We start from the raw sequence: 14,084 nt of genomic DNA on the forward strand, positions 1-14,084 counted from the left end.
GTGGGAAGGTACAGGTCTGAGCAAAGTTCAGACAGGATTCACTTTCTGTTGATGATTACAAGGAAACTTTCTCTCCTTTGAAAGGAAACTGGTATGGAAGCATCCATGGGCTCCACTTGGATGATTTCTTACTTTCTTTTCTTGTTTTTTGTCCCCTCCCCTGATTTTATAACAATATAAGAAGTTTGCCAGGAGTATGTGATTGCAGCCTCCAGATTTATTTCCATCGCAGTGTGTACAATGGGCATAGTTTATGATGTTTTCAATGCTATGTGAGAGGGCCAAGTTAATGTTAACCCAAATATAACTGTCTAAATTCCCTCCTGTGCATCCAAGCAGACCTGCTTTATAGGATCAGATCACCTTGTGTATGATGAATCTTCTGAAAGCCTCTGGCCGAGGGGTAACCCAACTGCTGAAGATGGGCTCCGGACTCTGCACTGCTGTGTTCATGTCAGGCTTGTGAATCATGTCAGTGAGTTTCTGAGCTGCTCAAACCCCAAGACACCAGTGAAGGCCATACGCCATTGTAATCACTGCATTAGCAGCCATTTGGCTTGAACATGTAAACACTGACGTATAAACATTTCCACTGGATGGAGAAGTTTATCAGCAAGATGAGACTTCTGCATTTCTCAGAGATGACACCATTTTTTCTTCAGAAAATCTAGGACGGTACAATTTTCCTGCCTTGACCTCGTAGTCAGAGGAAAAAGGAGGGCCGGAGGAGTGTTTTGATTGTTCTGTAAGCAGAGGGCTACAAAAGCAGCGTAGCTGTGGAACTTTGCCAAAAAATATGGCAGTTATCAGATTAATCTTTACTCTCTGGTTGTAAAGTAGAAGGAACAGTTACGAGCTCATTTTCATTACTGTTGTGGGGCTGTTTTGGTCAGTTTTTGTAAAGCTTGACTTGATAATTTGAAGGCAGAGCGTGTCTGTGTTGTTCCATCTTCAAGTTGGACTAAAATTCCAGGGGATGAGGTGACTGATTAAGGCTAACAATAAAGCAGGTATTCTACAGCATCTCTTATTTGAATGGCACACACATTAAGAGAGAAGGTTGGTGACTATCCATGCCTGTGGCAAGCCAGTTGATCTCCTGCGTGAGGTTCAGGTGACAGCAGTAAATTGTATGTTGCAATGGTTTAACTGCCTGCTTAGACTGAGCAGGAACTTCCTTGGCAAATAGGACTGAAGGTTTTAGGGTTGACCTTTTATTGTCCAGAGTATGTGGGATAAAACTAGTTCTTAGCTGAGAAAGAAGGATGAACACAGGCTGTCCCAGAGGATTACATATAGGAAGGAGGTCATTGGCCTCCTCGTGTCCAGAGATCCTTGGAAGCATTGGAAAACAGGAGTGGTCAGATATCCATTCTGTTAAAAAGCACCGTTTCAATTTATAAGGTTTTCTGTTATTTCACTATTATCATGTCTTACAATTGTATCGATTTGGCTGCTTTATGTTATAAAACAAACAAAAACTCTCATTATGGGTTCCCAGTAAACTCAGCAGTTATAAGTAATTCTAAACATTGCTTGTTGATGAGTGCTGTCAGAGGTGGCAGAATGACCTGTTGACTCTGTGGCAGAGCTGCGATTAATGTGATGCTGAGATGTTTTATTCAGTGAAAGTGATCATAAGGAAAGCTTCTGAAGCTGGGCTGTCTTTCCTTTTTTTCTTAATTTGTATCAGTATTGTAAATCCCTTCTCCTACAAATTGTTAATTAGATGAGAATTGCCCAAGTCGATGTGCAATTCATTACTGATAACAGAGGGCTCTTGCAAATGTTGATGCTCTGATTATCCAGGCATCTAGCTGCAGTTGTTCTTTCTTCACTCCAACCATAACTGACTTTACCCCTTCAGATATTAGTGTCATATACCACAGTTCATTCTCTGTCTTATTTTTTTCTTTCTCTCCACTCCAGCTATGTTAAAGCTTGTGTCTTAAGCCCCTTAAGTCTGATGTTTGTATCTGGGGAGGTTGCTGGGTTTCTTTTGTTTTCTCCTATTATAGCATCCCAACTACACTTCTGTGTTCCCACAGAGTGATTGGTGCTGTTGTCTGGGAAGCCCTGAAAGTCTGAAAAGCCCAGAGGTGAAAATGGAATGGAAACTCAATATTAAAACCTTCTTGTGATTTGCTGGTTTTTTTTTAAACATGGCTGAGGAAGTAGGAATGAAGGTACATGACACATCAACTTCTGACCCCTTTATATTGCTGTTTGAAAGAGGTTTTCCAGAGCCTCTGAAGTAATTATTTTCTAGCCAAGTGTGACTGTGAATGCGTCATAAAAAATATTGCCAAAGAAAAATGGTTGTGCTACTTCAGTACTCTTGTGAATTTTTGAGATGGGATGATTCTCTTCTCTCCTATATCCCAAACTGCCATGGCAGTCTTGGCAAACCTACAGAATGTACTTTGGGATCTTTTCCTTTTTTTTTCTTGTTAACCTTTCCCTGTTTTTATTTGGATGGATTACGTGGTGTAATAAACTAGTCATAACAGTCTCCCAACTTCTACCATCCAGTGTTTGAGGAAATACTTTGGTACGAGGACAGGAATATTGAGTGTATCATCTGCTGAGTATTCTGGCTTAGTAAATCTCAAACAATGCATTCTTCAGAACTGGCATACCAATAGTTCTGCAGTAGAAGTTCTGCCGTGGAAGGAGCGTGGATATGTGTATATCAGCGTGGCAGTCTCTGTTTTCAGTCCAACTTTCTTGCAATATACCAGCTTAATTAAAGACAATGGGAAAATAAAGCGACCCAGATATAACTTGCTCCTTACTCTTAATGGGGAGAATGGGCTGTGTGTGTGTTTGTTTTTTGAAGATCCCTGAGTATGTGTCCTGTTTTCCATTTCAGTGACTGGAGAGAGAGCTGCTGGCATGGAAGTGAGCTGGGTTTGTTCGTGGGAACTCTGAGTAAGGTATGTATTATGTTCTCCTTGCTGTCTTCAGTCTGCACCTTTTGTTCTTATGTACTGAACTGAAATTTACTTGTGGTCACTGATTGTGAGGGTTTGTAGTGTGCTGAAGGTGGAGTATCTTGAATTTGTGTTAGCGCTGGGCAGCCTCAGCTATCCAGTGAGGACTTTGTAGTGTAGAGTATAAATGTACTCTTGTGGCCCTTTCATTGTTGCCTAACAGTTAGTCCATTTTGTTGCAGGTTAGCTTGTACTGCATTGCAAACTTTTCTGCCTGTGTGTCTTTTTAAAATGGTTCTTGTATATCTGGACTGATTTAATCAAATCTGTAATGCCAGGCAATTGCACGTATGCTGTAGAATAGGATGTCTGCCAAGCTGTGACTGAGATTACCATGATACAGTAGTGTCCAAAGAGGAGGAGGATATATTCAGACATTATCTGCGGTCCCAGGCTGAGTCTTACAGCAAACAGAAAATGCTTTAACCTATTCTAGCACTGGAACACAAGACTTGTTTTAGATGTCCTTTCTGTGCTGGCTCTTAGTATTGCTGCTTCAGACACAGAAGATGTTGGTCTTTTTTTTTCCGTAGGAGAGGTTGAATTTGTTATCCTTTGAGTTGACAAAGAACAACAGGAGCAGTAGCTCCTCACCAACATCACCCTGACATATTCTTTACCCACATCCATTAAATTTATGCGTCAGGAAGCAGCTCTGGAGTAGTTCAGATTTCTTTTCAATAAACCACTTAGCTTAGACAAGACAGCAGTATTGATGTGTGCTTCTGTGTGAATTACTGAAGAAAAATCTATTTTTCAGTAGTGGAGATAGCTGGGGTTGGAAAGTCAGCCCTCACAGGGGAGAAAGGGTAATAAAAAGACCTGGTAACTCAGTCGCAATTGCTGGACTTCCACTTAGATGAGTATCAGGCAAGGTAGCTGCATTAGGAGATGCCAGTAAAATTCAGAGAACTTTGTATTCCAAACCCAGGCTGCATTGATGGGGAGGAGAAGCAAAGTCCTTTCAGTTTGGTCTAATTTTTGTAGACATCCTACGCTGTCATGACTAAAGAATGCAGCTGGGGTCAGAAAACTTCTTGAAGTCTGTTTCAGGCTTCAGTTTTACAGTAGGCCAAACCATGGCTGTTCAAGGCTAACTGAAAGCTGCTGCTTGTCAGTGGGCCCCACTCCTCTGTTTTTGGTGTTGTTTTTTTTTTTTAAGTTTTGTTTTGTATCTAATGAAAACTGTGGTTCCAGGTTTCAGATAGTTAGCATGGTGGAGGACAACCATTTTTCTAGGCATAGCTTTCCATCAAGGACCAGCGCACTGAGCTGTTCTGCTCTATGGCTGTAGTCACTGGATTTGAAGCATAGCAAGTGAGAATTTACAAATGAAATGGGAAAATATAATACATACATGGACTTAAATTCTTGATAGTTACTCATGATCACACTGAAGTAGGTACAGTGTTGAAATATTCTCTTACTCACACAAGTGGGTTGCCAGAAAGCCTTTCCATGAATTCCTTAGGATAGTTCAAGTGCTGTAGTTTTATCTGCTCCCTTGTGCTAATAAGAATACTTGAACCATGAGACCATTTGGGGAACTGAACAGACTGAAATGAAACTACTTTTCCGTTATGGCTTTTTTTTGTTGTACAATGTATTTTCCTTTTGGTTAGGTTCCCTGAGCTATCTCAGCCTCCTTACCCAAGTCGCTCATCTGTTATGCCCTAGATACTTGAAATTCTGTTCCAAAGTTAAAATCTTCAGTTTGAAAGCATATTGTTTCTCGGGAAAGTTTTATTTCCAGACTCCTCTTGTCCTTTTGCTTTCTCTTCCAAATCTACCCTAAATGCACGTTCAACATGAGCTCCTTCATTCCAACTCGTCCCCTGAGTTTTCCTGCCATGAATTCATGAGTCGAAGTTCGTATGTGGCACAGACCTTCAGCATTCTCTTTTCTAGTTTGCTGCAGCCTTCTTGCTGCCATTGATTGCTGTTACCACATGCCTTTCACTGCTGTCTGGGTCAAATCCTTAGCTTCATCTGCTTGCCCCTATGGAGGGACAATAGGAATGCCTTGTGTCCTACATGCAGGAAAACTTAACGCACCGATGACAATTGCAGGAAAATCAGCAGAAGGTGTTGAAAAACAGGCGTAGAGCAATCCTGTGCTAAGCACTCCATAGTTCATCATGCATCTCTTTGGCACCAGTGCTAGCCTGAACAGCTTGCTCCCTTTCACTGCTCCCTCTATTTTGCTGGCATAGCTTATTCTGTGGCCATGGTGAGCCACTCTGGGGAACAGAGCCTCCTGGAAAGAAGTGGTTTTTGCTAGCTTATTTTTCATCTGATCCAGTACATGTTGTCTCCATAAGATTTATGCTAGTTTCACAATGAGGAAGGTATGAGAGTGGGAATGTGTAGCAGACTGCTTAAGTTGGCACTGCTTCTGGATGTTTAAGTGTGCTCTTTGACATTACCGTTGAGTTGATCTTTCAACAAGCTGCTGTTGCAAAGGCTGGTCAAACCTTCAGGCATCTGTGTGCTCCTGCTTCTTCCTTTGCATCAGAGTTGGCTGTTTGTACAGCCACAGGGCACGTAGCTAAATGATTCCTGGAGAAAATGGGTTCTCATCTTTTGCAGAGTTAGTCGTCCGCTGTTTCAGCTGATTGGAGTCGCTCTGTGGGTGTACGAAAAGATCAGGCAGAAGAGAAGCAGCAGGAACCAAGAGCTCAGGAGAAGGCTGGATTCCTTTTAGTTATCAAGTTGAGCTACATCATGACCAACACCTAAAATATACCAGCATTGCCATTGACGCAGGAGATGAGAACATTGCGTCTTTTTTGCTCACTTGTGTTCTTTGAACCTCAGTGAAAATTGTTTCTTCTTAGTAGCTATCATCTTCACTCTCACAAACTAGGTGATGAATTCAACACAGTGGTTTAATGCTCAGTGTCCCGTGAAAGCAGAAGGTTGTCTGCCTCATTCGTTCTTTGGGCTTGAATAAGAACTCTGAATATTGGTGGGGAGTTCATTTTTTTGAGCAAAGATTGTTTATTTTAAATACCATTGTGATTCTTAAACCTAGTTTTGATATTATCTTTAGTGTAGCCAGAGTTCTACTGAGCTCGAAAGCCACCAACTTCCTCCAAATGTGTACTGAATCATGAAAAGTATTTCTTAAACATCTGGAATGCAAAACTACATTTCTTGGCCAGTAATTTGTGGTTTTAAGAAATGGATGTTTGTTAACAATTTTTGAAAACCTCTTAAAGACTTCTATCCCTGCTGGCCTGAGTAGAATGAAAGCTAGTACCTTATGAAGAAAATATTTATGGCATGGGAAATATGGTTCTTGATGAGAGGTCTTTAAAATCATGTGGGAGGCTGCATACGGGGCCTTAGCGCAGCAGCAGTTAGGATACTGTTGCTTTGCATTAGACGTGCTCTTTGGATCCTTTTCCTCTCAAGTCCTAATATCTCTACGCAGATGTTCATGCTTTTTGTCTGATAAGATTCCTTGCTACTTTCTTGCTAGCCTAAACGTGTCTTTTGACTCTTGTAGTGATACATTTGCTGGAAGCAATAGGGTAGAGGCTTCTGGTGGTGATTCATGGTGATTCAAAGTTGGCCTCTCTCACTGCAGGGTTACTGGCGCTGCACAGATTCAGTGTTCTTTGGCTCAAATAGAAAAAAAACATCCATTTCTTATCAACGTCTTCATGTGTTGCAAACTTTGGGTTTTAATGGAAGCACTGTAGGATAGTGGCTTGTGATAATGCTAAAATGAACAGTTTACACCTTTAAATTACTGGTTCTCATGCAGAGGAAATGTGATTACTTCTTGCTTGTTGTTGCCCAATCCCCCCAGTTAGTGTAAAAGTGAAGGAAGCTGCCTGACCCACTTTACTCCATGTAAACTGCCTTTGCATATGTGTTAAAATGCTATAATCTAAGATCCCTCTTTAGCACTCCGTAGTATTGCTCATTAACTTAACTGTATAATCTTGGAGGTCAGCCTGTGACTTTTCATTGATATCTGAAGGGAATCACCTGGCTGGTTTCAGGCTGATCCTTGCAGCATCTCAAGCTAATGAGGTGTTCTGGCTTACATCTGCTACAAGCATCAGTTACCCTTCCTAGTTGTTATTCTTTTTACTTGTGAGTACCTGGGGGTATAGTTGCCTTTGGGCATGACACATCATTGACTTCCCTTCCTATTCATTTCAAACAGCAGCCATTTAAATCCATTTTGCCCTAAGATCACCTATTTTCCTGACCAGATGATCTCAGCTGGCAAGATCATTTAGAAGAAAGGTGCTCTTAAATGTCAGGCAAAAACTCTGCTTTCTCAAAATAACCCAGTTGCACACACAAGCTGTTGCTGTTAGCTGCTGGAGGTTGCTTAGCAATTCTTAAATTGGTAGGAAATTGCCATTACCCTGGCAACTCATCCCCCAAAATGCAAATGAGTGAGCAGTTTATGGAGGTGCCCGTGCTTGATTTGTCCATTTTCCTCTTTTATTTTTATTTTTATTTTTTTTTTCTGATTTTTCTTGGTTTGTTTTTTCAACTCCTTGTGTTGAAGAGGTTTTACTTTGGTTCAGGAGGTTTTACTTTGGTTATTGAGACTTTGAGTTAGGGAAGGTGGTGCTGCTTTTTGGTTCATTTAAATACTCCGTGTCAAGATCTTAATTACCCCATGAGCATGTAAGTGTTGCTAAAGTCAAGAAGTCTAATGCATAAAGACTTAGTGTGTGCTCTTGTCCATCATGAATGTTGGACAGGTGAACTACATAACACTTTAAGGTTACACTCCTACCAGAAATAGCCACCCTGATTTCTTTTTCATTTCCCCGTACCTCATTCTCTCATGTTCTGTCCAAGTTGTGTAGCTGAGTGGCAAACCAGATCAGGAACTGATGCAGATTACAACTACCAATTTGTATGCTTGTGGCCAGGTCAGGTTTAACCTGGATCAGTTCCTTGATGTGGTTCAGCCTGTGCTGGCCAGGGGGAAGTGAGGAATGAGCAGGCTGGGCTGATGCTGGCAGTATCAGTGCGGTGTTTAATCAGAGGATGTGGTCTTACGATAAAACTAAATTGATGTAAGCTGTCTCTTGCCAAAAGAGGCAGTCTTGGATGCATGCCTTTGTTGCTTGCTTGTGCCAATGTTGGTGCTTGTTTTGCCTTATGATGGGACTATTAATGGAGCTAAAATGGCAAGCAACTAATCCTAAGTCTCTATTCTGCCACCCCCTAGTTGTTTTTTGACTTGGCTCCATGAGCTAACTCCATGCAAGTCAGACAGGTTTCAGTACTGCATGTATCTGTGTTGTTTCCCTTTCACCTCATTGGCTCCGAGCTACCCTTGAGGGATTCTGCGTGAGCAGCTCTGCAAGAAGCTTCCGTAAGTAACTCTGTAATGTGGTGAACACGAAGTACGGAGTAAGCTCATCAGATTTACTGTGTGTAATGTGATAACGACATTGGAATGGCAAGAGGAGGCACCTATAAAGAGCAACTTAATTTTTATAAAGATCTTTTTCCAAACATTCACATTGGGTATAGTTTTTAATCTTCTGCCTTGCTCACAAATGTTTCTGCCGTGTTTATCTGTCTGAAATTGAAGTCTGTTGGATGCCTCTGGAAGTCAGGAAGGGATGAAAATTATGTATTTCAAAGCAGCATCTAATGTTTCTTTAGAGTAGTTCTGTCTTCCTTGCGCTGTACTCTTGTTGAGGCAATGGTGTTGTGTTTTATAGCAGTGTAATGTGAGCACTCCTGGCTCCTGAGAGCTTGCTGTTGTCCCTGCGTTATGGTGATATACTGTGTATGTAGTTGGCAATGGGGATTGGATTCCTGTGAATAACCCAGGAAAAACTCATTATCAAATTGAATTGATTCCCCATTTGGAAAAGAGGAAGCACAAGGACAGAAAGGAGCGACTGGACAGTGGAGGACTTGAGTATTGCTTAAGTTGATGTTACATCTGGGGGATCATAGCCTCATGTTCTAGAACCAGCTGGACTCAACACAGAAAAATGCTTTTTCTGGTTATCTGCTAGCAACAGATCCAAGTCCTTGAGAGTGCTCACCCTGAAACCCTCGTGGAGTAGAAGAAATGCTTGCTCTTACATGCTGTCCATCAGCTTCTGTGTGACTCACTTAAAGATCTTTATGGTATGGAACATTTATCTATGGGAAAGTTTCTAATCTGTTCGAAAATGACAGACAAAAAACATCTTAAAATTTTAACTGGGCTGTAAGTATTAGTGTGTGTAACCAGTTGATCATTCTACAATGACACTTTAAGAGTGGTATGACTGTCTGGGAAGTCTAATAGCAGCCTTGCTGTTGGTCACAGGGAAGGATTCCATGCCTTTCACAGGAGATCTGTGTCTTCAAAATAATGAGACATGGATGGCTATAAATCCTCAAAGCATCTTCCTAATCCCTGTATGCCCTCATCAGACTTGTAATTGAGAACACCAAAATCAAACCCACCCAATTACAGCATTTTCTATAGTCTGGTGGACCACAGGCATTTATTATTTTTTTTTAAACGGGTATATATTGCATATAGTTAAGACTTGGCATTGCTCTGAAAAAAGCTCTTTTTCCCCCAGATAGTGGCCAGATGTTTGGAAGTACTAATAATGTAGGCGGGTTGTGTCCCCATTGGTGTGCTAGCATAAGCATTGGTGTGGCTGCATGGCACACTGTATCAGGGATGTGATTTATCAGGGGTTATCCAAAGGTTGGGTTTTGCATTGATAAACCAATGAGAAACCTGATCTGTGTGTTTCTGCAGATCCTTATCCTGGCCAGAAATGGGAGAGGAAGTGGAGGATGCAGGATTTCTTCATTCCTTTAATGGTTCATTTCAGTTTAGCTTAGAGCTGCATCCCTACTTGCTGGTGCAACAGAAAACTTGGTGAAAGGGGAAGAATGAATGTTCAGGCAAGAGACTGCAAGAGTTTCTTAAGCTGTATTACTTGCAGTGTGGACAGACTCTGATTGACATGCCAACCCAGATTAAGAAGATGCCTTTCATCTCTGCTGTCTTCTAAATGAGTTAGGAAACCTGCAAGTTTGCAGGTACAGTTCTTATAATGATCCAAGCCTTGTGCTGGAGCTCTTTGAGGCAATTTGCTGGAGAAACTCTGGTTTATAATCCCAGTATCAGTTAATACCATTTGGTGTGGTGTTGCCCAGGGTTGCACAGCAGACTGTTAGGCCTCAGCTGATCTCCTGCCTTGTTCTCTTATGGCTGAATAAGGCTGGGCTGCTTTTGCTGTCGGTTGGTACTGTGCCTTTGCATAAAGGAGCCATAACTAGATTAGGAAAAGCGTTGATTTTACAGCTGTTGTTAAAATATTGTTTGAAATGGGATTTTTCTAGTTTTTACAAATTCCTGTTTAGCAGAAAATCCAGCATGCCACAAGTTCCTGAATCCATTTTCTGTCTTCTTAGCGTAGGCAGTTCCTATGTATTTGAGCCATTTAAAATTCTTCTTTTTCCTTTGTGGGAAGAGGAAGGAACTCCTTTTCTAGGGTGGAAATTAACCCTCTTGCCATTTTAATCCTTACTAGGTGGGTGTTAGATGCCAGTCACCTGTCTGTAGATTCAGACCTGACTGCACTTGTCCTCCTGCATTATCTGACCTAGCCATCATTTGGTACTAGACGAATTTTCTCCAGTGCATCTCCTTTAAGAAAACAGATTGGCGTTACCTCCCGTAAGACTCTTTCTTTTAGCTCCTTGGCCTCCCATCACTACAGGGCCTGGACTCTCTTACGTTGCTCACAATTTAACTGTTTGCAGCCTTTGAAATGATTCTTTTATCTCACCAAACAGTCCAAGTCTGTAGCTGAAGGGTGTGTGTTTCCGGGCTTTCTGTATCCATCACAGAGAGAAGAGCACCAGCCCACTTTACTCTCATTGCAGATTACCGTTAAAATTTGCTCTCAAATGGATGTGAGCATTATTTGCTTTGGACAGGAAACGTATGAAGAGGGAGGCAGGGATATTCTCGCCAAACTGTAACTGAAGAAATGCGAATACTTCATATGGCAGTAAGCTTTGGCTCCGTCTCATTTGTTTTGTTATAACAAGCACCAGCTTCAGTTAGTGGTTTTTGTTGTTTTCTTTTTTCCCTCCACCCTTCTTTTCCCTGCTTTTCCTCAGATCATGACATCGGGTCCTGGGAATGAATGTCTGACAAGAGGAATGAAATAGCATGTATTCATTACCAGTAATTCTTAGTGTTGCACCCCGCATATACTGAACAAGTTTTTGAGACAAATGTACAACCACTTAAAACTCTGTTCTGCGCGTTGCGGAGCAAACATCGCTAACAAATGAAGTACAAAACTGAAATAGAAGCAGGGGGAATGACTATTTGAGCTACTTTATCAGCTATTAATGTGTTGAATGTTGTCACATGCATTCATGTTAATCAAGAGCATTAAGTGGGGAATTCTTAATTAAAAATGTGTGGTTAAAGTTGGTACTTTGTGAGTGGTTTCTGGACGACTGTCCAGATGTTTTTTACTTTGCTTCTTTGCAGCTGGCCGTGCTTCCATCTTGAAGCTCTGCAAAAACTTTGCTTGATACATGACTGTGGTAGTGCTGGGCTTCATAGGAGCAGTGTACTAAGAAGCAGGAACCTTTCACCTTCATTAATCAAATCCAAATATGATTGCCCTTGTATACTTATGCTCTCTGTTACTGTTTAGACTTTTAACACAGTAACCATTCCGTTGGAGGCTTCCAGCTGGTTTGTTTCTGTTTAAATGAGCGAACATAAACGAATTTTAACATAGCGGTGGCTTTTAAATAGTTCTTTAAAGAATTATGGAAACATACATAAAAAAATCAAAACTGCTTGTTAGTTTAATTACTTAAACCCCCTTATATACTGCACAGTTCAGTGTCTGTGGCTGTTTTAGGTAGGAAAACTTCTGTATACTTCATATAGGGTATTTTTCTTGCATTCATTTTCCTGGTAGTGAAAGGAGAGGAGAGAGCAGGGTAAGGGAATGATTTTTTGAAATGCAAATGACTTTATTTGAAAATCCTCATTTGTCATATTCAGCTGTTCTCCCGGGTATATTTTGAAGCCTTATTTTGCCTGGCTGGATTTCATATTGACAGCTGTCCTGTTAAAACACCCTTGCTGATATAAAAGGAGAGTCACCAAGAGTTCAAGATTCTAAATGGGCTAACTTCAGTGGAAGCTGGAGTATGGAGACCAACACAGTCCGTGTTGTTTACCGTTCTAGTCTTCTCAAGATTTGGTTCCTGAAGTAATATCAGCTGAGATTCTCTTAAGTTTTAAAGAGAAGGATAATAATCTGTAGTTTTCATCCATAGTTTCTGTGGTGTCCCTTTTGGAAGTGTAAGCAAGTTTATAAGCAGGTTTCAGTTAGTGGACATGTTTCAATTGAGAACGTTAACACACACTCTACTAAAGAGCCCATTTCTCTAGAGCATGGAGGTGCCGCGGTGAACTGGAAGTATGGGTTGGGACTCTGCCATGAGGTTTACTTTGTGATTTGTCTTGCAGGTTGCCATCACGAAAGCCAAAGTGGATTTCTCCGGTGTGGTGTGCCTGCCCCCTTCCGTCATTGCTGGAAATGGGCTGGACGGAGGAGGGGCTGGCGAAAATGATGATGAGCCGGTGCTGGTGTCCCTTTCGGCGGCCCCCAGCCCTCAGAGCGAAGCTGTTGCCAATGAGCTGCAGGAGCTCTCCTTGCAGCCCGAGCTGACCCTCAGCCTCCACCATGGCCGAAACCCCAACCTTCCTCCACTCAGTGAAAGGAAGAATGGTAAGTGGTACGGTGAACTCAATTGGCCAGCTCACAGAGAACACCATGGTGTTGATTTGGTACATGTTTGGATGGCAGAGCTGCTGCTTAAAGCTTTTTATTCATACGAAGAAGTAATGATCTAGTGTTGATGAAACCAGTTAGATTATTGATAAACACTAGAAATGACTTCCATGTGATTTGTGGTGACTAAAAGTTGTGCAAGGCCAAGAGAGAATCAAAGGAAGTATTAGCTCATTCTCAGACTAGAGCCATCAAGGATCTGTAAATTTTTCTTGGCCACCTTGGTTTGTACGTTACCAAGGGTGAGTAATCTTTCTTGCTGCAAGCGTCTGAAAAGTCCTGTCATACTTGTTAGAAGGAGGAACAAGACCTGGAGTTAACAATGAAATATCCTACTAAGCCCTCTAAGTCCTAGCGTGAGAATGGCCAACGTGTTTCTCAAGTTGTGGCTGAACAGCGTGGACAGCAAATGAATCCCTTTAACTGTTTGCTGACTGACTATGGGTTGACAAAATATAGGATCACTGGGTGACCAAAGTTTCCATTTTGAGGACATGAACTTTGTGAAGCTCAGGATTTCCAGGCTGCCATGAAACTTTTGTGTATTCAGCCACATCCTGGTAAAACTGGTGAAGCCATTTGGTAACAGGTGGCTCCTGTTTGTGAATTCCTCTGGATCATCTCTCTTTACTGTAACCCCTGGGGTATGTGTTGGTGGCTCTTGGCAAAATGAAGGGCTTATTATGTAACTGCTGTAGTGTGAATTGCTTGTTATCAACTGTACATGCAAGATGCTGAAGGCTTTTGGGTGCCATGTTGTGTTAGGCATTATGTGTTGTGTTATATGCATTGTGCAGGGTTGCGTGCCACAGCGTATTGGAAATGCTACAGAGTTTTGGAGTGGCTTTATAGCCAGTACTTAATGTTTATGATAAAGTGATGTGGAATATGTGCACTTTAGAAAAGTAGTTTAGATTGGAGGGATACCGCACTTGATATGCTTGGTTCCTTGGCTTCAGAAATTGAGTGTGGCCTTCCATGAAAAGTGTATTAGCGTTTTGATGGTTGAAAGAATTAATTTCAACCCAAAATATTGTTTCCAGAAGGATGGCAAAAATTTCCATGTTCGTATACATTATGGCATCGTTCTGTGATTGTGGACATTTTCAAAGGCCTTAAAAGTGGAGAAGCTAGAAATTGCAAGTGCAGAACAAAAAGCTAATAGTCATTAATGTTTGCTGGCTTCAAATCATAAGATAAAAGACAATCAATGAGGATAAAGGGTGGTGGTGGAAAAGAAAAGAAAACA

The 14,084-nt window shown here is 41.5% G+C and overlaps 1 protein-coding gene across 1 annotated transcript in view; it reads left to right on the plus strand.

The window, feature by feature from the left end:
- Positions 1-14,084, plus strand: part of MRTFA (myocardin related transcription factor A) — a 94,415-nt gene that overhangs the window by 5,180 nt on the left and 75,151 nt on the right. The window contains exons 2-3 of the mRNA XM_072338924.1: positions 2,873-2,936; positions 12,511-12,772. The gene's annotated coding sequence lies outside the window, so the exon portion shown is untranslated. The remainder of the gene's footprint in view (positions 1-2,872; positions 2,937-12,510; positions 12,773-14,084) is intronic.

This window comes from Excalfactoria chinensis, chromosome 1 (genome assembly GCF_039878825.1).
Source record: "Excalfactoria chinensis isolate bCotChi1 chromosome 1, bCotChi1.hap2, whole genome shotgun sequence".
Lineage (NCBI taxonomy): Eukaryota > Metazoa > Chordata > Aves > Galliformes > Phasianidae > Excalfactoria > Excalfactoria chinensis.